General features: G+C 46.7%; 1 protein-coding gene across 3 annotated transcripts in view; it reads left to right on the top strand.

Annotated features, from left to right (window-relative positions):
- The first annotated feature begins 9,378 nt into the window (after positions 1-9,378).
- The window catches only part of LOC112561074 (protein ABHD15-like), a 32,839-nt gene continuing 19,395 nt past the window's right edge, over positions 9,379-22,822 (top strand). Inside the window, exon 1 of one of the 3 annotated variants that reach the window (XM_025233287.1) lies at positions 9,379-9,461. The gene's annotated coding sequence lies outside the window, so the exon portion shown is untranslated. Of the gene's footprint in view, positions 9,462-11,759; positions 11,917-17,998; positions 18,678-22,822 lie in introns of those variants that run through there. The other 2 variants (XM_025233285.1, XM_025233286.1) reach the window with 2 other exon arrangements.

Here is a 22,822-nt window from a genome sequence, read left to right as displayed (position 1 = left end):
CGATCCAAACTGTGCGGACATCTCCAGTGCCTCAGTTGGAGGCAAATTTAACCATGGCAAGAGTTGGAGAGAGCAGTACGTAGTCTGAATGATCGCGTCCTGATATAAAAACATTTACAACTCCAGGTCTCTTTTACAACTTTATAAACTGTTGAAAAGACATCTTACACGGTCTGGCACCAGGGGCTGGGGCAAATGATGCAACCCCCCAGAAAAACAACCCAACAACTGGGAATCTTCTTTTGGACAACAGTGGCCGTCTGCCAAGGTCGCAAGGTACATTCATCCCCTGGATTATTATACATATTCTCGGAGAACATCATGTAAAAAATCCTTCTAGACTGTCACCCCTCCATTTCTATTGGTGGACTCCGCTATGCAACGTGGGTGTTACTAACGACTTCATGGCAGGAGGCAATAGCAAACTGCAAAACATTACCAATATACACTGATAGTGCGAAGACATTTGGAATGGAAACTATTCGTGTACATTTTGCCCACAGCTCAGGGATGTTAGTCCCTTGATTTCCCTTTAAAAATGATAATCACTGTGGCCAGCTGTCAATCTTCCGGCACGTTTCTTTCTTTCACATGCATCGTGAAAGATTTTGGTCAAACCCGTGTTTCGTGCTTGCCCGCAGACTTGAATCGCCTCATTTCGTCAATCCCTATTGTCTTCTTTTGTGAGGCCTGCACAGTTTTTACAGCTTTTCCTGTACTAGTCCGTGGCTGATCTTTTGGGCGCTCTTCTACATGTCCGTCTGTTTGAAATTTGCTGCTCATAATCTTCTTCATTTCTTTTTTTTTCATTTTTTTTCACATATTTGGTACAAAATTTTCTCTTTATACCTTCAGTCATCTTTCTGTTTCCTTTTCCTGTTTATTTATTTATTTATTTATTTTTGCACTTCTTCTGAGGTTTTAAATAGTTTAATTTAATAATATTTTAATATTGTTCTGCGCTCTCTCGAGCATTCTTCAACTCTCTTGAACACTCTTGAACACGATATTCCCGCCCGACCTGGACAACTGACCAAGACCCAGAAAATAAAAATATAAAAAATTCTTAAGATGACCCACAAGTGCAACCATCAAGACTAGAAGGAGAGATAAGCCAAAAAGAAAACCCTAGAGAGATGGTGGAGGACCAGGAGGGGGGGACATCAAAGTAAAGGTAAGTTCTGGGGCAGTGATAAAGCTGCTTGGGGAAAATCCCTGTGGGAATGTACTTGGTCTGTCGATCTACTACACCACACGAACTCTGGGTGAAAGTTATGCTGGCTGCACACAGACACGGTACGACTTAGTAATCCAATGAAACATCTGTTCAAAGACTGTAAGCTCTGACCGTTGCAACAAAACGTCATCACTGTCTGTTGAAAAACTGTTCTCCCTCCATCTGCCCCCTCTTCCTCCACGCTCTCTCCCCAACTTGGCCACGATGAGGTGGACTATGATGAAGAACGTCGTCGGCATCGAACACGTGATCCGAGCTTTGCTGGGTGCGGCGGGTGTAACATTTGCTGGCCATCTGTTTCACTGGAGTACGTCAACCAGCGGCAGGAGGGCAACAGGGACCAGTGCGCAGCTTGCTGGGTAGAAATGGTACCGGAAGTATTGATTTGCAGATTGTGTGCAGCATTTCTTTCTCTCGCTTTTATCCTCAGACGATGACGGTGGAGTTCGAGCTCCTTCCCGACACTCATCTGGACTCCAAACGGACTCGCACGCGCGCCATCTGCAAGAGCGCCATGGCACATGCGTGCGCAGCCTTGGCGTAGGATTTTTTTTTTTTTTTTTGCAGTTTAAGACATCAGCAGCTACTTTGGGATCAGCTAAAGTTTTCAACCAGCTTTTCAAACCTATCGATTTGAGAGAAATATTTCGCCCTTCACCTCCTTAGCTTTGCAAATCTTCCGTCGTCAGGAAAGTCTGTCAACAGCCATCACATATTGACACATTTCCAGTTTGCACCTACACTATGTGTACAGTCTGTACTAACACTGTATTTACAGAGTACACCTACACACTATGTGTACAGTCTGTACTTACAGTGTACATCAACACACTATGTGTACAGTCTGTATTTACAGAGTACATCAACACACTATGTGTACAGTCTGTATTTACAGAGTACACCTACACACTATCTGTACAGTCTGTATTTACAGAGTACATCAACACACTATGTGTACAGTCTGTATTTACAGTGTACATCAACACACTATGTGTACAGTCTGTACTTACAGTGTACACCTACACGGATGGTTTTGGAGGCTGAAATGTGCAGGTGAGGTTTATATCGCCTGTATCTGCAGAAAACACAAACCATTCAGGTTGGTTTTTAAAACGTGCAGTATTTAAGCAGAGATAATTTCCCTTAATATCAAAGAAAACCCCTTCCCAAGAGGTTTCTCACAGAAACAAACAGTGTGACTAGCATGGTGACTGGGTTCCCTAAATTCCCTTCTTTTTTTTTCTCCCAGAGTTTATTAAATATTGGGAATTCACCGTCAAACGCTCAAAATATAACGTATGTTTTATGTTTTGCGGAAATGTCTAATCACAGCATCCATGACAACACTAGAACTTCACTGGCCATCGATCATCACTAGTACATGTACTTTGGAGACTTGGAGCAGAGAATGGAGTAGACTGCACACAGCAGGCCTGACACCACGTGACCTATCACGCTGCACATCACAGCCACGTGGACAGCAGTCATGGCGGCCAATGTTCGTGACAGGCCTTCTTAACTGGCCAAACAATGTGAGGCTCATCTGTAAATAACGGACGTGTGGCAAAAAAAAATGTTAGCATAATCACATTCAAAAATATCGATCCACCAAAATAAAGGTGATTAGAGATGACTCAACTTTTAATCAGTAGTTTTTTCTTTCTTTCTGACCACCGCGGCGTTGACTACCCTCCTGGATGAGTGGGGGATGTTTACGCCGAGCCAGTAACGAAGGCTAAATCAGGGCAAGGCTGCCAGCCCTGTAAACAGATGCCACTTGTAAAGAAAGAACTGCGTGCCCGAGACGAGAGTTGAACCCAGGACAGCCAACCTTCACTGTACTGGTGTCAGGTTACGCCACCGGACCGCCCCCTCTACCCCCCGGGGCAAAGTGAACACAGTGGTGTATGAGGAGGTAGTGGCTGTATCTCGAGGGAAGTTGCTGTATCAATAAAGCAGGAAAGCCCATCTACTGCCAGGAGCTGGAGGATGTTTGGGTGTGGGGGAGATGGAGGAGAGGGATGGTGCAGCGATAGATACTAACGTGCGGCGTGTGTCTGGCTGTAGATCACTGTTGAGCTCACCCACTTGGCCAACACATCACCAGAGGCCAGCCTCTCCAGAGTTAGTATGGATGCTTTGGTTGCCGAGACGTGACACCAGGGACCACTAGAGGGCGCACATTAACTGGTGCACGTCACACCACTTGTTTCACCGTCCGTCCATCCATCCGTCCGTGCAAGCAAGTGGTGTAACAGTTTCTGAACCTAACTTTCGGACATTTAGCATAGCGTAGTTATATTTTATATTCGGATAATATGACAAAATAAAAAATCGTAAAATATATTAATTTTCTTATCTGTTTATATAGATAGATAATAATTTATGTTTAGTGTATTTGCATGCCTGTCTGCTTCCGTAACTGCATCAATGCATATGTACAGTGTACATATACATATACACAAATACATATAACAACATACACACATACGGTGGGATAGACAGACAAAAACAAAACAAACAAACAGGGAAGAAGACGAGTGTGGTTAGGACAGAGCGTGTTAAAAACAGATAACTCTCAAGTGACCACAAGGAAGGCCCCTCCATCATGGCGGCCATCGAGAGAGAGAGAGCGGGTCCTGAAGCCTGACACCCACAATGGCATCGTTATCTCAACTCTGGGACCACAGCCTCCTGTTCCCACAAGGCATCGCGCGACTCCGGGACCTGGGAACATGACAGTAAATTGTCCTCGCACAGCAAACAAGATACTGTCCTCCTTAATTTACTCGCCGCCAGACAAAGGCGGCCACACACCGGGCTTCGGTGGTCAGGGAGGGAAAGAAGCAAGAATGCTAAGTCATATAAAAGTCCTTACATATTTGTAAGAGAAAAACTACGATTTTTCTATTTCATTTTAATTGATCTTGTGCAGGTGTGCGTATATTGAAGTCTCACCTCCAGGGCAGCGGTGAGAGTATCACTGTTACCTGCAAATCACCTGCTGTGTATACCTACCTACATACTCACCTGCTGTGTATACCTACCTACATACCTCACCTGATGTGTTTACCTACCTACATCCTCACCTGATGTGTATACCTACCTACATCCTCACCTGATGTGCATACCTACCTACATCCTCACCTGCTGTGTATACAAACTTGTCTATACAAACTTGTGGACAAGCACACAGACAAAAAGACGAACAGACCTTAAATAATAATAAAAAAGAAGTAAAGTGTTAGGGCCAGAGAGGCCGACATTGTGAATGTTGATCACCCAGAGTCACATGTGAATCAGGCGACAGGATCCAACAATCACGTGACACTTTACACTCGGATCACAAGTGAGCTGGGGTGGGGCGGGATGGGTGGTTGAGAGAGAAAAGAAGAGTGAAAAAAGACAGGACGAGCCATTTATCACACGTGCAGGAAGAAGTGGCGAGTATTTCAGGCGCTGGCGGCCATAAATCTGGCATTTGTAGGGGAACTGTCTGAGGGAAAACAACATTCAAAGCTGGCTTGCCAATCTCCCAAGTCACGATCAATGGGAAAAAATAAAATACATCATAAGATTCTTCTTGTTTCAGGCAGTTAGAGAGAGACACCGAACTGCCAAGATCCGATGAATTGCCAAGACTCTCAGAAAGTAGACAGAAGTTCCACTGATTGCACTTTGCCATCATCAACATGTTATAATAGCAAACTACAAACTGCCATTCCCTCCGAGTTCCCCGTCTCCAGTCTTTGGTCTCTAAGTTTCTGTACTCTGACTAGGGAGTTAATAACATTTCCCCATTATTTGTCTCTCCTTCCCTAACGAATATTAAGTCAGTGAGATGAAACCTCCGCACGGACAGATGGACACAAACGCTGGGACTGAGATTCTCAAACAGAAACTTCCAGACTTTCAACGGGCTAATGGAGGACATTTTTCTAATGATTACCTAAAGCTCATTACAAGATAATAGTTTCTCGAATCTTCAGCTATTTCCCGTGTCTCATGAACAGTAAATCTGTGGCTAAACATAGACGGGCAGGGGTCGAAGGTAGTGACCAGGGGCCGTAGTTATCAGGCGAGGGTAAGAAAAATGGGGAACGTAAGGAAAAGTCTTATTTCCGAAGTTATAAAGCAGTGTTCAGACTCCGAGGGCATTACTTCGTGTTATTTTACCCCAGGGCACGTTTATCACCGATTTATAGCTACGGTTACATGGGTAAAACAACATATATACACAGATTTATAATTTTGGAAACAAGACGTTTGTCCTGGAACTCCCCATGTTCATTTGTCATGGGTCTGGGCAAAGACTTGAGGTCGCCTCATAACACCACCACGGGTGATTGAAATTGGTTCAATGTCCTGACCGAGAACAAGTATTTCAATAATCCTCGGTCCCCCGGTAACAGCAAGGACCGTGGGCCTACATCCTCTCCATCTACTTTCCTAATGAACTTGTCAAACTAACTCTGGTTTTCGTATTCTGGCGTTCAATTCCCAGGGTAGCTTTTCATCTTACTTGCAAGCGGATACCCCAGTGGTCTGATGACCTCAGAGGGAGATCTCTTGGCAATGGAGGCTTGAAATGCCTGTAGGGAGGAAACCTTCTCAAACAATGTTTTCTCGGTTTGCAAGCTGTGAATAACTGGATGGAACACAACACCAGAAGTTAGTCCACGAGGTCGTGGTGACATTCGACAAGTGGCGCCACCTTTTCTAGGCAGGAGTTTGGTGCAATCGCCATCAGTGGCTTCACTTTTAAGTGATCTTGCTCTCGTACCTGCTAAAAATAATGATCAGTTTGTTTCTAACCACATTTTCTCCCATCGATTTGCGGCCAAGTTCCCTACGCATGCGCATTGCAGTTTGCATCGTCTGGCCACTCACTCCCCCTGCACTAGGAGCAACGGAGCAGATGTCTGCCCACTCCTCCCCCTGGGAACAATACCACAGCTGCGGAACTCGACTCCACGTCGTCAAATTTTCATCGGAAGAAATTGTTATGATTTCAGACTAAATATAGACCAACGTATTTTGGTTTATGAATGGAATTGTGGATTTATTGGATTCCGATATGGAATCAGCAAAACATTTGCGTTTGCCAGAGAGAAAATGGGAACCGAGGAAATGGAGCATTGAATGGTATTATGTGTTATACTAGCGGTAGAAAATAAAGAAAAAAGGCTGTAGCATGCATGTGAGGACAACACAATGAGTGGAAATACACTCACAACTGTGGAAACTAGTTTTGTCTGACAGCAAGCTTGTGGTCTTTTCGCCAAACACCGCAGTTAGCACCGGCCGCTGGAGGATGGATGTCGGCCATGTTGCGAGATGATGGAGGATCGTTTCCATCAAGTGCGAGGTGCAGGAGTCTCTGTGGTCCAGACTGCACGTAGTGCGTGCTGACAGTTGATTGTAGAGTTACCTGGACCGACTGTCGGCTCATTTTCTGCTGGACAGCAGGGAGGCTACTGGCTCATTGTCCCCAGTGGTAGGGGGACTTACAGCTCACTGTCAGCACACCCAGCTCTGGTCATTGCGGGTGTTTTGCACTTGTGTGACCTGTGGGGTGGGTGTCAAGCCATTTCCCGCGTAGTGCAAGGGAAGTAGTGCTCACCCACATTGAAACAAACGATACGTGAGCGTCGACATGCTCAGACGATGAAAGCCTCATGTCAGTACCTTATTCTTATTGTCATCGTTGTGGTCATCATTATTGTCATCTTTAAATCGAGTTATAATGGACTGTTCATATAAATAGGCACAAACACAGGAGCACACACAGACAAGCTCACCCACGTTTTTCTCTCTCTCTCTCTCTCTCACACACACACATATATATATATACACCGCCAGCAAACAGGAACGTTGTTGTACAAACTGTTTTATCATCTACAAAGGCCGCACGAGGTCCAACACAATAAATCCCTGTCCTGAACCCAGTTATTCATTAATTTGAAAAGGCTACACACTGTAACAGCTAGGCCCCGAGTTCACTTGTGAATGTTTCAGAAAACACAAACAACCTTTTGTGCATGAGCCTCGACGATAGGTGAGATGAAGGTATGGAGGAGCCATAACCTCGTATGTGGAGGTGCGGCGCCCGGAGATAAGTATCAAGTGTAAGAGCAGCAGCAGCAGCTCACAGTTGGAAGTGCAAACACTTAACTCAGTTTGATAGGCGCACATCTAGTTTCCGAACACCGAGGAGGCAGCCAAAGCCAGGAGGAGTTCGGAAAGCACTTGGCGCTGGGGGGCAGGACTAATTCAGTCATCTGCCGGCAGCTTTTATGAACAATCAGTCCCCCCGTCACAGACTTCAGTTGACTTGGGGATACGAGGACACAAGGAAGTGAGGCAGACGACTTTCCTCCCAGTGGACTTTCGTGTCTTTGTTTCTTTCTTTCTGTCTTTCTTGGCTAGCGCTGACCTTTATCTAGACCACACGAATCATCTAACATCGAGGATGGGAAGAGGCCGGGGTGGGAGACCTTACCGACCGATGGTCAGTTCGATCTTGTTAATCAGAAGCTGACCAACAGCCTCGGTAAACAAGGTCCATTGCGGCACTTAATCATTCATCGCAAAGTCCACACACCTCCACCTTCGCCGCTCAGTCTATCTGTACATCTGCACACAAGCTAGCTTCACACAAACACCCGGCACGCGGGGTTATCCGTGCTGAGCGATCCATCGCCTGAGCGTATCTAATACAAAATAAACACTGTGGTCACGGTTTATTTGTTTGTGTTAATATCTGCGCAGCAAAGAATGGCAACACTCCCTCACTCACTTCATTTTGCTTGTTTCTTTCTCTTTCTGTTCTAAGAGCCGCATAGCGCTTGTCACCGATAGATAAGTGTTAGTGTGTGTGTGTGTTTGTGTGTGTGTGTGTGTGTGTGTGTGTGTGTGTGTGTGTGTGTGTGTGTGTGTGTGTGTGTTAGTGTGTGTGTGTGTGTGTGTGTGTGTGTGTGTGTTAGTGAGTGTGTGTGTGTGTGTGTGTGTGTTTTACCCATGCTGCAGACCGCTGCTGGCTCTGTGTTAATAATAACAACAACAACAACAACAACAACACAAAAAAAACCAAACAACCCAGTTTCATTTCCGACCTATTTTATCAAAAAGTGACGAACCGGAGCGACAGGTAACTGCTCCTCAACACAACCTGTCTGTTGTAAAGCCGGTATTTTCTTTTTCTGCAAACACGCTTCGCTTTCAAGCTTTGTTCTCGGCTTGTTCCAAGATGTGCTGTGTAAACATTTTTTGTATATACTTGGTATACATTTAATGGCATGCATGCCAGTGACTTTGGGGTCAAAGGCTGCTGGTCCACACCAAGATTTCCACATGAACAGGTCAACTTAGTATAAATAGTTGCCTGATCAGGAGAAGTAAAGGTGGCTGGAGAACGTGGTGATCCGCAGTCCACATACCGCTAGACACCATCAACCACTCTCAGTTCACATCACTACCATCACCAGGCTGTGGCACCTTGGTCTTCACCATCGGAGACAAGCGCCTTCATTTCATCTGCAAAGACTTTGCCCACCTGCCCCTCAAGCTACCTGCTGTGTTTGTCACGAGTGTCGGACGGTGTGAAGTGGCCTGAAGCTCGATGCCAGTTGCTTCCTTCGATCTGTGAGTATGATTGCTGGGAATCATCTGGAGCCTCCAAGCAAGAAGATGCACCGCGGGGCACTCGCCTACTTTTGAAGCCTGTGAAAGAGGCCGACATCAGGCAGTGCAGAGGTGGCTGTTAAAAGAAAATCAAGGAGGGTGAGTGGAGAGGAGGGAGAGCCTGACTTGCTCCTCCCATCACACGTGCTGCAGTGGAAATCCGCACTGGAGAGATAAGGAGCGGTGCGTGCAGTGAACCACATCGTCAAGCGGCGGAAACCGCAGTGCAGGTGCGCACGTGCAGAACCTGCCTCCATTACACGGAGGGACGAGCACCGCCACAGCCACCGCGCCTCACTGCTCTCCCACAGACCATCACCAGCAAGTGCGCCACCCTGCAAAGCTGTGGTCGTTGTAGGTGTGGGAAGTAACTGTAACATCGGCCTGTTGGGGTGTCATGACATGCAAGGGAGGTAGCCAGTCCCCACCTGTGAGTATTGCGAGTATTGAAAGGAAAGCAGCTGCGGCATCAACCATCTACTTGCATCAGTGATGCATCACGACAGCTGGGTGGGGGACAACCCACTTGTCACCAGGGGAGGTAAGTACTTGTGCTAGCTTCATTGTTTGCTCTCTGATCCATTCTTCGCAGGTCTGCGTTAATCGCCCACAAAGTGCACGGAAGTGACGTCTGTCAGGCGCACGACACGTGACTTGTGTGTCTCTAGGTTTCAGGACATGACAGGGTCACGACATCAGACGTGTCTCAGCGACAGTCTACTCCGGGGTTAGCTTACCCTAGGGAACTGAACCCCCTCCATGCTTGTAACTGACTGTAAATGTTTTACATGTGACATCAGTGTCAAGTCAAGGATAACGAATCGTAACTCGCCATGCTTCCCTCCTCTTCAGCTGTTTACAACAATTACTTAGAAATAATTTAGAACTAGAAATATTGAGCAAAATATTTAGTTATTATGATCTAATGCCGGCAGAAGATATGTGACTTTCAAACAAGTATATTTCGTTTGCTTGAGTTAGGGAAGTGAACATGTAAACAAGGTGTTCACACGTGAAATTGATCTCCACATAATTAAAACAACCCTGTGAACTCTTGACCTGTCCCTAGCAGCAAGTGGGCTGAAGTTTATTCACTGTTTAGCCCCTGACAAAAGGTCGGGATGAAGGCGAAGCTGTTGCTACCGAGCACGTGCCTACAAGTGGAGGCCTTGCAGGTGCAAGGACAGGTGTGAACACGGTGGTCTCGTGGCAGGTGCTGAGCAGACGACTATTGGTGCTATACAAATATTCAAAACACGTGACTGTCCACACTACTGTAGGCTCAGTGTTCAGCAACAGAGTGAAGAAAGCCGAGGAAAACAGGAAATGACCTTTTCTTGGTCCACTTTGGTCACGTGGCTTCAGTGAATGACCATCTATATAAACATATCTACAGGTACTGCGAAAAAAGTACTTGTAAAAATACATTATTGTTGGTCGCTCGTGATAAGGTGAGAGGGCAAACTGTTATTGTCATAAAACTCTTTTATGATATGGGGCAAAGGTCACAGTCCCGCCAGGACAAGGGCCTTGTAGTCCGGGACTGAGGGAAGCTGTTCAGTCTGGTGACACGTGGAGATGAGGCTTGTGACTCCATTAGTTGAGTGCCGCAGTTTGGCAGGTTATCTGTCAAGATGAATACAGTTTTTAAAATGAAAGACAAGTTTAGCTCCGTCAAAAGAATGTTGCATCCGGCGACAAGGACTAGAGGATCCGAGTAGTCATGACCTGTCAGTCGGTGTCATGACCTGTCAGCTGGTGTCATGCCACTTGACTTCATTAAGACATGAGTTGGGCAGATGATCAACAAAAAGATTCGATGAGAACTGAAAGTCCAGACAAACAAAAGTGAACAACTTTGTATTAGTTTTTGTAAAAGAAGGAAAAAACAAATCGCGGCCCGTAGTGAAGAAGCGAGGGTAAGTCGTTGCCCGGGGGCAAAGTGAGAACTGAATGATAAGCATCTTGTTTCCAAAGTTGTAAAGTGGAGTTCAGACTCCGTAGAGGTTGTTTTGCCCATGGAACCCTAAAGTGTTTGCAAAGATGCCCTGGGGTCAAGAAACAGGAAATGTTGTCTGAACACTGCTTCATAACTTCGGAAACGAGATTTTTCTTGAGTTTCCCATGTCGCTCTGGGCAAACGACCAACTTTCGCTTCATACCGACGACCCCAGACCGGACACATCGCACCGAGGAAAACAACATCAACAACAACAACAGCAACAACACATGCACATTTATTGTAAGAACAGTCTGGAAAGCACGCTGACACTAGCGCTCACTGTGTTCAGTGTGTCTGTGTTCTCGAGTTCGCACTACAGGTGAGAAGACACTCCCAGCAAACGTATTTTTGAGCTTTCTCGTCTAGCAGGTGTTTCAGGGAGTGAAAACAATTGTTGTTGTCGTGGTACGTAAACACTCCCCCACAACAAACAGTCCTCAGTCACTCGATTGTTGTCTATTTTTATCTCGTAAACTTTTCAACAATCATTTTTCCGTTCAATAGAAAAACAATGTCTCACGAACGGATATGGAAGTTGAATACATGGATTGAGTGATTGACTGATCGACTGACTTGATTGAGTGATTGATTGACTGACTGACTGACTGATTGACTGATTGATTGATTGACTGACTGATTGACTGACCAGTTCGCCATCGTCTGATGGGATGTCACTTCAGGTGGATGACCACACAGTGGCACAGCTGGCGCACACGTGACACGCATGCACGCCGCTGGAGACACACACACACCCGAGTACAGGCGCACGCACAGACACGCCCACTCTCGTGCGCGTGCGCGCGGACTATGGAGGCGGCGTAAACATCATAGGAGCAGGATGTCCTCCCGTAGCCCCTTCCTCCCCTCCCTAGTCTGTGTATTTAAGGCGCCTGCTGCAATGTCAAGAAACACTGTGAGGTCTGTGACCAGACCAGTCGGAGTGGCTCACCGTGACAAGCACATCACGACACACGTGTCACAAGCGATAGGGAAGGTAAGCGCTACTTGTATGAAGCTATTGCCTTGCTTCTTGGCAGTGATTGGGCTATGAGTGGTACTTGTGTACAGAATAAGTGTTTAGTGTTAGTTATGAGGGGTACTTGTGTACAGAATAAGTGTTTAGTGTTAGTTATGAGTGGTACTTGTGTACAGAGCTAAGTGTTTAGTGTTAGTTATGAGTGGTACTGGTGTACAGAGCTAAGTGTTTAGTGTTAGTTATGAGTGGTACTGGTGTACAGAGCTAAGTGTTTAGTGTTAGTTATGAGTGGTACTTGTGTACAGAGCTAAGTGTTTAGTGTTAGTTATGAGTGGTACTTGTGTACAGAATAAGTGTTTAGTGTTAGTTATGAGTGGTACTTGTGAGAGCTAAATGTTTAGTGTTAGTTATGAGTGGTACTTGTGTACAGAGCTAAGTGTTTAGTGTTAGTTATGAGTGGTACTTGTGTACAGAGCTAAGTGTTTAGTGTTAGTTATGAGTGGTACTTGTGTAGAGCTAAGTGTTTAGTGTTAGTTATTAGTGGTACTTGTGAGAGCTCTCTGTCTAGTGTTCGTTGTGACCTGTACCTGTACATAATAGACAAAGCTCATTACTAAACCCTTTGACACGTCTTCTGTGGAGACAGGTGTCAGACATGACACAGGCCAACTTTTTTTCTCGCTGCTTTACCTTCCCAACACTTTGTGCACACAGCTGTGTTTGATGTGTAATGTTTGAGTAAATACTGCGCTTGAGGCTCGTGGAGTAATGTTGTCTAATAGCGGTCCTGTGACATGTCTAATTAAGGCTGAATAGCGGCACTAGGACACGTCTAGTGTTGTCTAAGAGCGGTACTGTGACATGTGGCATGTGACGTGTCTAGTGTCGACTCAGGCGTGTGATGCTGGTCCACAATACTCTACAATAACTGAGAGAAGCCCGCGCTGATGCAGGAGTGAGGCCAGCGACATGATGGAGTGTTCTGTGGTGTGACGGGATCATACACACCTGGTAACGTGACCCCTGGGTCAAAGAGCTTAATATCAGCTTCATCTATAATTAGCTTGTGCATCCATATCATGTTGACGGTAGTGTCACCGTACGCGTGTGTGCGTCACGAGATAGAACGATTATTACATGTATACATGTACGTAAGGACATCGCTAGTGAAAGAAAAGAAAGGCAAGAGGGCGAGAGATAGGTACATGTGACCTGCTTAATGATAGGTTCTGGCGAGAGAGAGAGGGGCAGCACCTTGTGACGTGCTAACGATTGGTGGTGGCGAGAGAGAGAGATACATCTGTGACGTTGTAATGGCTGGTGGTGGCGAGAAAGATATGTACATGTGACGTGCTAACGATAGGTGCTAGAGAGAGAGGGAGCACCATGTGACGTGCTAACGATTGGTGGTGGCGAGAGAGAGAGATACATCTGTGACGTTGTAATGGCTGGTGGTGGCGAGAAAGATATGTACATGTGACGTGCTAACGATAGGTGCTAGAGAGAGAGGGAGCACCATGTGACGTGCTAACGATTGGTGGTGGCGAGAGAGAGGGAGATACATCTGTGACGTCGTAATGGCTGATGGTAGCGAGAGATGACAGATGACTTGTAGAGACAGTCTCCAAACTGCGAGGCCCGCATCCGATATCTCGCTGCAGATGTACGAGGGTTCCTTGCATCCATCGTTGCAGGGGGGGGGGGGAGAGCTCGTGCTCCACACATTTCCCAAACCATTTAGGAGTTGCGATGCACTTTACGAGTTACAGACATCTCGAGGCGGCAGACATTTGTCGAGTTATCGGACGACTTGCACAACTCGGAACACGTGTAGTGGGCTCGTTCTTTCAGGAACAACAATGGGTGTCGTTAAGGGGCCTGCTTGTCACGTGGTAACTTCGCCTAAAAACCAGGAATACTGCAGCACTGCTCTTTTTTTTTATTTTGACACGAGAAACCCTTCACGACCACAGAACTCGTTTATTAGAGTGGAGGTGGGGGGTATGTAACCTGCAGACGACATCGACCTAATGGCAGCCACCTCCAGTGAACTGCAAGACCTTAATCATCATCATCAACTGTGGGATGCTTTACGTCACCGGACGCCTTTCAAACGTCTCTAGTGTGATGGCGTCGGTGCGACGATTACGTCACGGAAGACGCTTGCTTGACTTCCAGTCAACGGCTAATGTCAGACCTGCGAATGAGTGTGTGTGCGTGTGAGAGTGTGTATGTCTGTGTGTGTGTGTGTGTGCATGTGTGTGTGCGTGCGCGCGCGTGTGAAAGAGTGAGAGTGTGTGCCCATCATGGGCTTGTATCTCGCTGATAATAACGTTACTGTAAAGAGTAACCTCCCCAGAGATAGTAACCATCCACCTCCCTCCACTCCACCCCCTGCCATCAGCTCACATTTATCTTTCCCTTTCACTTCCGACTTTGGTTTTGTAGAGTTCGACTACGCCTCGTCATTATCCTCTATCATCGTCATTTTCATTGGCTTTTGGTTGACACAAACCTGGAGCCAGTCTCGCTGTCACGTGCTCATCATTTTTAGTGCTGGGAGTGGTTCTTTAACAACCTCAGCTTCAGTTTTTGACCCTATACAGCAACAGGTTAGTAAGAGTTTTAAGAAATGGTATTAAAGGCCTATATCACACCTTTATTTCGACCTGCCATAGCTCACGTTTCTTTCTCTTCAAATATACCCATTTGGGATTTAACATTACTCATGTGCTACTTTCATGCGAAAACATTATTGGTCATACGCTTGAATATTGCCACCGGAAGTAAATATTCTGCGCAGAACCCTGTTTTTTTCCGGGGAACTACTTCTTGCTGACTGTTGCGCGCTGCCGCCAAACCTTCCGCCCTCAGAACAAGTCCAGTCTAGTCGCTGCCTTGAGGTGTTTACCGCCTGTGTAGTCCCGTAATGAATTATACAGAGAACACAAATAACATCCGTTTAATTCATTAGCTGGTGTCATGGCGCCGACCAGGGTCAGGGCGTGTTGTCTCGCGCTGGGATTAAAAACATTCCGCCTGGAATGACAAGGAACATGGCACCCGGATGTGCACCACCCTGAAAGACCCACCCACCTTGAGGTTGCTGCTGACTGCGGAGTAAAAATGATATGAGAATGTCAGTCATCAAGTGCAAAAAAAGTCACTGCCTAGCCTCCTGTTAGGAAGACACTGGACTGGGGGATGTGAGGGTGTCCGTGTAACATCTCACAGGAGTGTAATACAATATAGCTGACAGAGGATTTTGAGATCCAGGTAATATTAGGCTAATATGATTGATGATATTCAGGTTTTCTATCGGTGGCCTCTCTTGAAGCCCGTTGGTACAAAGCCCCGGTGATGGACGGTCGGCTTGTCAATCTGTGGAGGTGCTTGCCGTGGGTGATGTCAGCAAATGGCTTTGAACAGCGCTGCTCTCGGGGATCCTGCGGCCTGTTGATGGGTCAGTGATGCGGAGAAGATGGCGGCTAAATGGCTTCAGATGATTTAGGAAACTATCATCTATGTCCGAAGGACATAAAAATAAACAACATTCAAAGGTCAGGGTAGAGATGGGGTTCAAGAGGTCATTCACTGCAGCCGATATACTTTAGAGCTAGTGTGCCATCATACAAACTGACATTAGCTTTGTTTGCTTTGAGTCTGAGAGTGCTACCGATGTTACAGATCGCCATGATTATCAGTCAGCTCTCCCCTTTCTCTCCCGCTCATTGCTTGGCGGTCGGATGCGCAACGGTTAGTGCATATCACCAATACGGTGAGGACTGGCTGTCCTGGGTTCAGATCTCGTATCGGGCACGCTTTTTTTTTTAGTAGTTGAGTCTGTGTTGGTGGTAATTCACAAAGTAAGGCTATAATGTCAGTCCTCACCTGACGAACACTCACGTACAACATTTGGCCTCGTGACTATACCGGAATACAGTGACGTCTGCACAGGTGAAGTGAGTGACGTATGCAAGCATAGTTCGCCAGCTGAACGTGCGTCTCGCGCATTGGATGGATGACACTGACGTCACAGCTTCTTGATGGCGCGGATGTCCACAAGGATGCTGTCCGCATGACGACGTCAGCACCAGGGTTGGTGGCGTCCACGTGTGAGACTGTGAGCCCGGGTGTCTGTCAAGGCCTTTATCTCTCCTCCACATCAGCTTCCCGCCGCTATCAAACCGTTAAATTCGATAGGAGCCACAGTCGTGGCCGTCAGAGATGGCTGCTGATGCTGCTGATGTGATGGCTGCTGATGGCTGAGAAAGGAAAGCACGTGGGTGGGTGAGGAGCGTTAGTTGTGTGCGCTCGAGGTTTAACACCGCTCACGAGGCTCTGTTCTTCGCTGATTGCCATGAACCACAACGGCTAGAGCTCATCGCACTCACCTGTCTTGACACAGGTAACCATAGCAATAGTCACGATCAGCCAATTACACCAGCTCCACAGGGAGTGGCTGCGACGAAGGGTTGATTCTACAATATAATCCATACAACAGGCAGCTACAAGTATTTATTATATAATCCGTGCAGCGGACAAACAATGTTTTACAATATAACCCATATCACAGACAGAACACGTTTATATTATAATATCAGCCACGTGACCGACAGAAATCAGAGAAAGGTCAGCGTTTGCTCTATAAAAGTGTCATGCTGTAATTCCGGTTTTTGTTTGTTTAATTCTCATTATTATATCTCGTATGACAAGTGTATTACAGTTCGGAGTATTTTTAAGCAGGTTTGCGGCAATCGGAGGTTTCCGACTTCTTGTGGGTAAGGTGGCAGCAGGAGCTGGCGGGGAGGATAATCAGCGGTCGCTCATCTGCCCGAGGATGTAATCGGGGGCGAGATGGCGCGCAGTAATTCCGGTTGTTGAAAGACTGATTTCCTAGCCCCGGGGTAAAAACTAGCGCCAGTGATTTCTTCCCACATGTCATTGCGTGATCAATACACATTTCCGTGCTGACATTTGCATGTACACATCAACACCTGCACACAAATATATGCAAACCAACGATGGCGCGCGCGTGCGTGCGTGCGTTCTGATCGAATGAGAGAGTGAGAGACGGAGTGAAAGGGGTGGGGGAGAAATGGAGGAGAAGGCCTGGCTTCAGACAGATCACATTTAGCAGCAAATGAAATTATCTCGTCCGCGTAATTTCTCGTCGCCAGGGGGCTGGGAGCTCGACCATTCTCTTTGACTACCATCTCTCTCTCTCTTTCACTTCCTCTTCCTCCTTCGTTCTCAATGGTGAAACAAATAATGAGAGTCACGGTGACTGTAAATGTTCTGGTCACGTGGACGCCAGTTTGGTGACAACACCAGCATCGCAACATAAGCTTGTAAGGTGAGATGAGGACCAGTTCTCCAGTCGACAGTCACGACACACCGATGATCTTTTCCTCGAAGTGTTCATCAAACTGTCTGTCGTCCATTCCTGCCAACCTCGTCAGTGAGCGACGACTGCTCTGCCGGCGACACAGAGCCGAGCCCTGTCCCAGTCCAGGGACACACAGGTGGTGTCAGACGACTGATGGGCCACGAACACCACCTTCACGCGATGTTTCTCTGGACTCCGGCGGCTCCGTCCACGCTGACATCGTGACCAGAAGTGTCTTGTACAGTTCTCGTTTCCATTCTTCACCTCTCACATCACCACAGACACATACAAGGGATGCCATTGGTCAACCACTCACTTAGCATCCTTCATCCAATCAACAAGTACGGGCATAGACAAGAGGGAGACACCATCCTCATTGACCCTCTGCCTCACCTACAGGTGGCGGCATGGACAGGTGACTAATTCTTCCCTTCCCTCCATCCGTGTCATCCTACTAAGTCCTGGCAGGCAGGTGTTGGAAAAGTTACCTTCTAGTAGATGTCATTAACACCTCTACTAGCCAGCGGTCTCGCTTGACTTGCTGTAGTCACTAGGGTTCTCTAACCCATGTAACACCTCAGCTCCACTTTCCTTGCATGAGCTGTCCCTGGCTTGCTGACAACCATCATACAGCCTCTTTGTGGGCGATGTTACATCCTTTGTAGTTACCACATGACAGTGTGTAAGTGTGTGTGTGTTGGTGAGACAGATAACACGCCTCTCTACCTACTCGTGGCTGTGACAGTGGCTGTGGCACTACACTGACCCAATGGTTAAACAGTAGTCATGGTGAAATCAGGTCTCAGAGAAAGACGGTTTTGCCACACAAGAAAACCTGACCTGAAAGTCCCAACATTATCCATCCACTTCTTCAAATTCTTTTTTTTTTCTTTTTCTATCTTCTTTCTTCATTTTCATCTTTTCTCTCTTCCTTTCTACCTCCTCTTCTTACATTTTTTCTTCTATTTTTATCTTTTCCTACTGCCGCTACTACCTCTGAGCGCTGTAAGTAGACGAGCACATCAAGGGAGGAGGTGGACAAGGTGTGACAGTCTACATTCACTTGCCTCTACACCGTTTGTGTCGTCACAGTCACGCGCCAGCTCGCAGTCTCACGAGGACAGGACAAACGAGAAATGGCGTCGACATCCCTGCCGCCTGACGTCATCAGACCCCACCCTGGCCATCATCCCCTCGGATTCGAACTTTGCTTCTCAACCCCCTTCCCGCTTCGACGAGTAACATAAGGATGAATAAAAGACAGAACATTGCACTGGAGGTCTCAGTCTCTCGTCCTCTCTCTCTCAGTGCCCACGCGTGGCAGCACGGGAGGGAGGGTGTCACGTGGTCTGTGGATTGCTTGCCGACTATCGATGTGCGCTCTCTAACAGTGAGTTCCTTTTGACTTTCTGTCTGATTTTTTCCGTTTTATTTACTCTAATTATTTTTTGTATTATTAAATAAAGGAATATTTTGTTCCTCTTCTCAACGTTCTCTCTGTTCCCTCTCATCAGTCACTCACCATGAACACTGCCAACAGTACATAGGTTAACACATTCCATAAAGTCTCCCATCCGTTGTGTCCGTTAATGAGACTAATTACAGGTGCACGACGTCGCTAATGGTGTAGACTGTCGTCACGTGACTGTAATGGAGGTCGGTAATCAGTCAGTCAACCACACGGGTGGCCGTAAGAAACTAAACCTCAGGTAAAAGTGGGATAAGCTATTCCAAGGACGTCTTCCGTCACTCGAGATGTCACGCTCGAGATTCAAGGAGATGAGGTCGTTAGAAGGGCACAGCAACACAAACACATCACGTGGTCTGTAAACATTATTCCTTCATTACTTCTTTCTCTGAAGAGCTTGACGCTAATGTTAACGGCCACCTATACTAGCGCTACTGTTAGCAGTCTACGGTGAGCCACTCACACTGGTGTCAGCAGTCTATGGTGAGCCACTCACACTGGTGTCAACAGTCTACGGTGAGCCACTCACACTGGTGTCAGCAGTCTACGGTGAGCCACTCACACTGGTGTCAGCAGTCTACGGTGAGCCACTCACACTGGTGTCAGCAGTCTACGGTGAGCCGCTCACACTGGTGTCAGCAGTCTACGGTGAGCCACTCACACTGGTGTCAGCAGTCAACGGTGAGCCGCTCACACTGGTGTCAGCAACCTTCTGTGACATACAAGTCTGAGTTGCTGACAGTGTTGTGAACAGTTTGCTAACCCTGATTAAAGCGGTTGTGTTGCTACCACCAGAGGTCGCCTTAGTCACGTGCAAACTGCGCACCTGTACAGGGCCGCCAAATCCCAGGGGCTGCCACACCAAAATATATTGAATATCAAAAAAAAAAAAAAAAAGAGAAAATAACGAGACATCTGACAGCCATGTGGTCGTAAAAAATCGTATTTGTTGTTAATTAGTTTGTGTAATTACTAATGTTGCAAGAGTGGGAGGCGTGAGCTGTATGTAGTATAAGGTCTGGCGCGATGATAACATCAGGGGCCGCCACACCAATATCTACTTGAATATAAAATAGAAAGAGAAAATAACGAGACATCTGACGCCAACGTGTCCTGAACACATTGTGTTTGTTGTTAATTAGTTTGTGTAATTACTAATGTTGCCAGAGTGGGAGGAGTGAGCTGTATGTAGTAGTATAAGCTATGGCGCGATGATAACATCAGGGGCCGCCACTGTGACATCGGAGGGCGACGGGCCACCGTTGTGCCCAGGGCCGGCCCCTGGTGCCAGCCCCTCACACAGTCCTTTGTAGCAGTCGCTGTCTACCTCTACTTTCTGCACGACAGATGTCCATCATCAACGCTGCAACTAGAGTACACGTCCTACCTGTGAACAGTAGTTGTCATGTCCTCCTACAGTTCGTACTTCTCCAGGTAACAAGACCTGGAAGGTGCGGGGTGGGGTGCTTAGTGAGAAGGGAGGAGGTGGCTGTCAGATGTTTTGCTTCAAGTTATCTGACGCATGTTGTTTACTGAGCGCATGCGCATTAACTTCACAGCGAGGGACGTCCGGGAAGGATGATAGAAAGATATTCCTGACGACAGCTGGCGAGGATAAGTCAAGGAACAGAGATCTTGATAACATCTGGTAACGTGGTCAGGAGAATATATTGATATAAGACAAACGAAGGCGGTCCGTTAGCAGCAGTGGCGAAACAACGAAGGTATTTCATCATTATTCAGCGCATGCGCAGTCCATACTTGCCGGGGTCAAAGAGGAAGTAGGGGGCTGAGTCTGCTCGCCATCCACTGCCTTTACCCAGACAAACGAATGTAAAACAATGATCAGTTGCGTCATAGACGGTTGAATCAATATCTTGTACAAAAATGACAGGAGAAAGTATTATTTGTTTACCCGATAATCAAAAACTGAAAATCTCGACAGACGGAAAGTATGGCTGCCAGCGATACGAGGAGAGAACTGACAGCAAACAGCAGTGTGGTCGACATGTCGTGTCAGGGGTTGAGATGAATGTTTAATGTACTACATCCCTGTATTGTGTCGTGGGTATGAGTGACAAACACAAGCATCACGTGGCCAGCAAACCAACTGCTGACAGTCGGAGCTCCAGCATCTTTGCCAGGCTGACAGACAGCGCGTGGTGCAGCAGCAGCCACTGATTCCATACAGCAGCTGGAGGAGAAGTTTATGTGTGGACATACGCTAGTAAATGGTCTACAAGCTGTCACAAAGTAACAGCAGTAGGCCGAGGCAGCCATGTAAGTGTTGACATACATTTGTAAATGCTGTCACACAGGAAATATTTTTATGAAAGGAACAAATCCTTTCAGCAAAGGAGAAAGGTGTCACGTGACCTTTTGCTAACTGCCTTTAACGTTTGCCGCGATCAGCTTGCCAAATCATATATATATATAAACTATTAAAATGCTTTTAATAAAAAAAAATTATGATAAGAAAACTCTCTCTGTCTCACACACACACACACAACACGTAAATAAGGAAAGAATTTTCCTCAAGATAATGTCCAAATATCATTTAAGTACGAAATACGTGAAATAAATTGTGCAAATTTAAATGTCAGCTAAGTATTGTTTGTAAGTCTGTATTGTTAAATTTGGCTTATTATTGTGCTAATGTGCTGTTCATGCTCGAGTTACTGTACATATACAGTTTAAATGAGTGAAAACAGTTCACTCTGTCAAGCCGCACCATCCCTCCTGTCCAGCTGCCCTTCTGAAAGAAAGATGTTGGCGACAACCGTTCTCTCCTCCAACAAACAAAGGTGGAAGAGCCAGACACAGACAGACCGTGCCAGACTCTTTCACGCATTAAGCACGTTTCCACGCTTCACTTCCATTGCTCTGCTGTTTTTGTGTTTATTATTAGGATATTATTATTTAATATCATTACTTCGACAAGAGCAGGCAACCGTGAGAGCGACTTTTCATAATAAGTTCTCTTTAATTCAGTTCGTTCTTTATCCACAACACGTGGAGTCAGAGCGGCACCGACACTTTCCTTTGATCTGTCGGCGACAGGCTGTCCTTCTTTGAAGTCCACCTCAGCTCTTAGATCCTCACCGCCTCAGTGCGGCGGCGCCACCGGCCGAGCTTTGTGACGTCAGGCTATGGCTTAAGAACGTCAGCGGTGATGAAGGGAAGTCACTCTGCGCTCTGACAGCAGTTACCTGCTGTGTGGCAGTAATTATAATAGAGTGGCCAGGATTTAGGACCACGAGCTTGTTACAGCCATGATGAAACTTCGGCGGCTCACTGGGCAAAGACAGCAATGGCCGCAATCCAATCATTCCAATGATGTTCCTTTTTCCTTCTTCCTCCCATACTTCCCTTCCCGACATTCCTCGCTCCCAGGTGACACTCGTACAGAGCGTGTGTATATTTACCTGTGTGTTCTTTAATGAGAGGCAGCGAGTGGAATACTATTACAGCCATGTCTTCATGGAAGGATTCATGGATCATAGAGAATCGTTCCTCAATTAAAAGCTGATCATCCACGAAATTGTTTCTCATTTGTGGCTGACCTCGGCTCCAACTGCCCCTGCCCTCCCTCCCACACTCACACACTCACACACCTTCAACATCACTCATGCTGGAGCAGTGACTCTTGAAGTGACGTTGAAGAAAAAAAAAAGTTCCAGCCGCCATTAGCACTTCATTAATGTCATGTTCCCGTCTGTAAATTATTCCCCACCACGGAATGTTGTTAACCTTGCTTGTACTGACAATGTTGACTGAGTTATCTCCGCTGCCTGTCACCTTTTTGCACTCCCGTGAAGGACACCGCGTGCTCATGTAACATACTTTCTTTGTCGCTGTCATCGGCGACGATCGATCATCAGATGATCCTCTTCGTCACTGGGTTTGGGGAGGAAGGGAATGTGGTGTCCAAGGGTGACACAGAAAGACTGTTTGTATCTTGGGGCTTCTTCTTCTTCTCTGCAATCTTCTGTTACCATCCTCTTCTCCTCTTTCATCTGTGGGATGAAATTTCTTCTGGAAGGAGGAGTTTCTGGTGTGTGTTCCTC

This window comes from Pomacea canaliculata, linkage group LG4 (genome assembly GCF_003073045.1).
Source record: "Pomacea canaliculata isolate SZHN2017 linkage group LG4, ASM307304v1, whole genome shotgun sequence".
Lineage (NCBI taxonomy): Eukaryota > Metazoa > Mollusca > Gastropoda > Architaenioglossa > Ampullariidae > Pomacea > Pomacea canaliculata.
The sequence above is the reverse complement of the archived record's forward strand: the minus strand, read 5'-3'. Positions and strand labels throughout refer to the sequence as shown.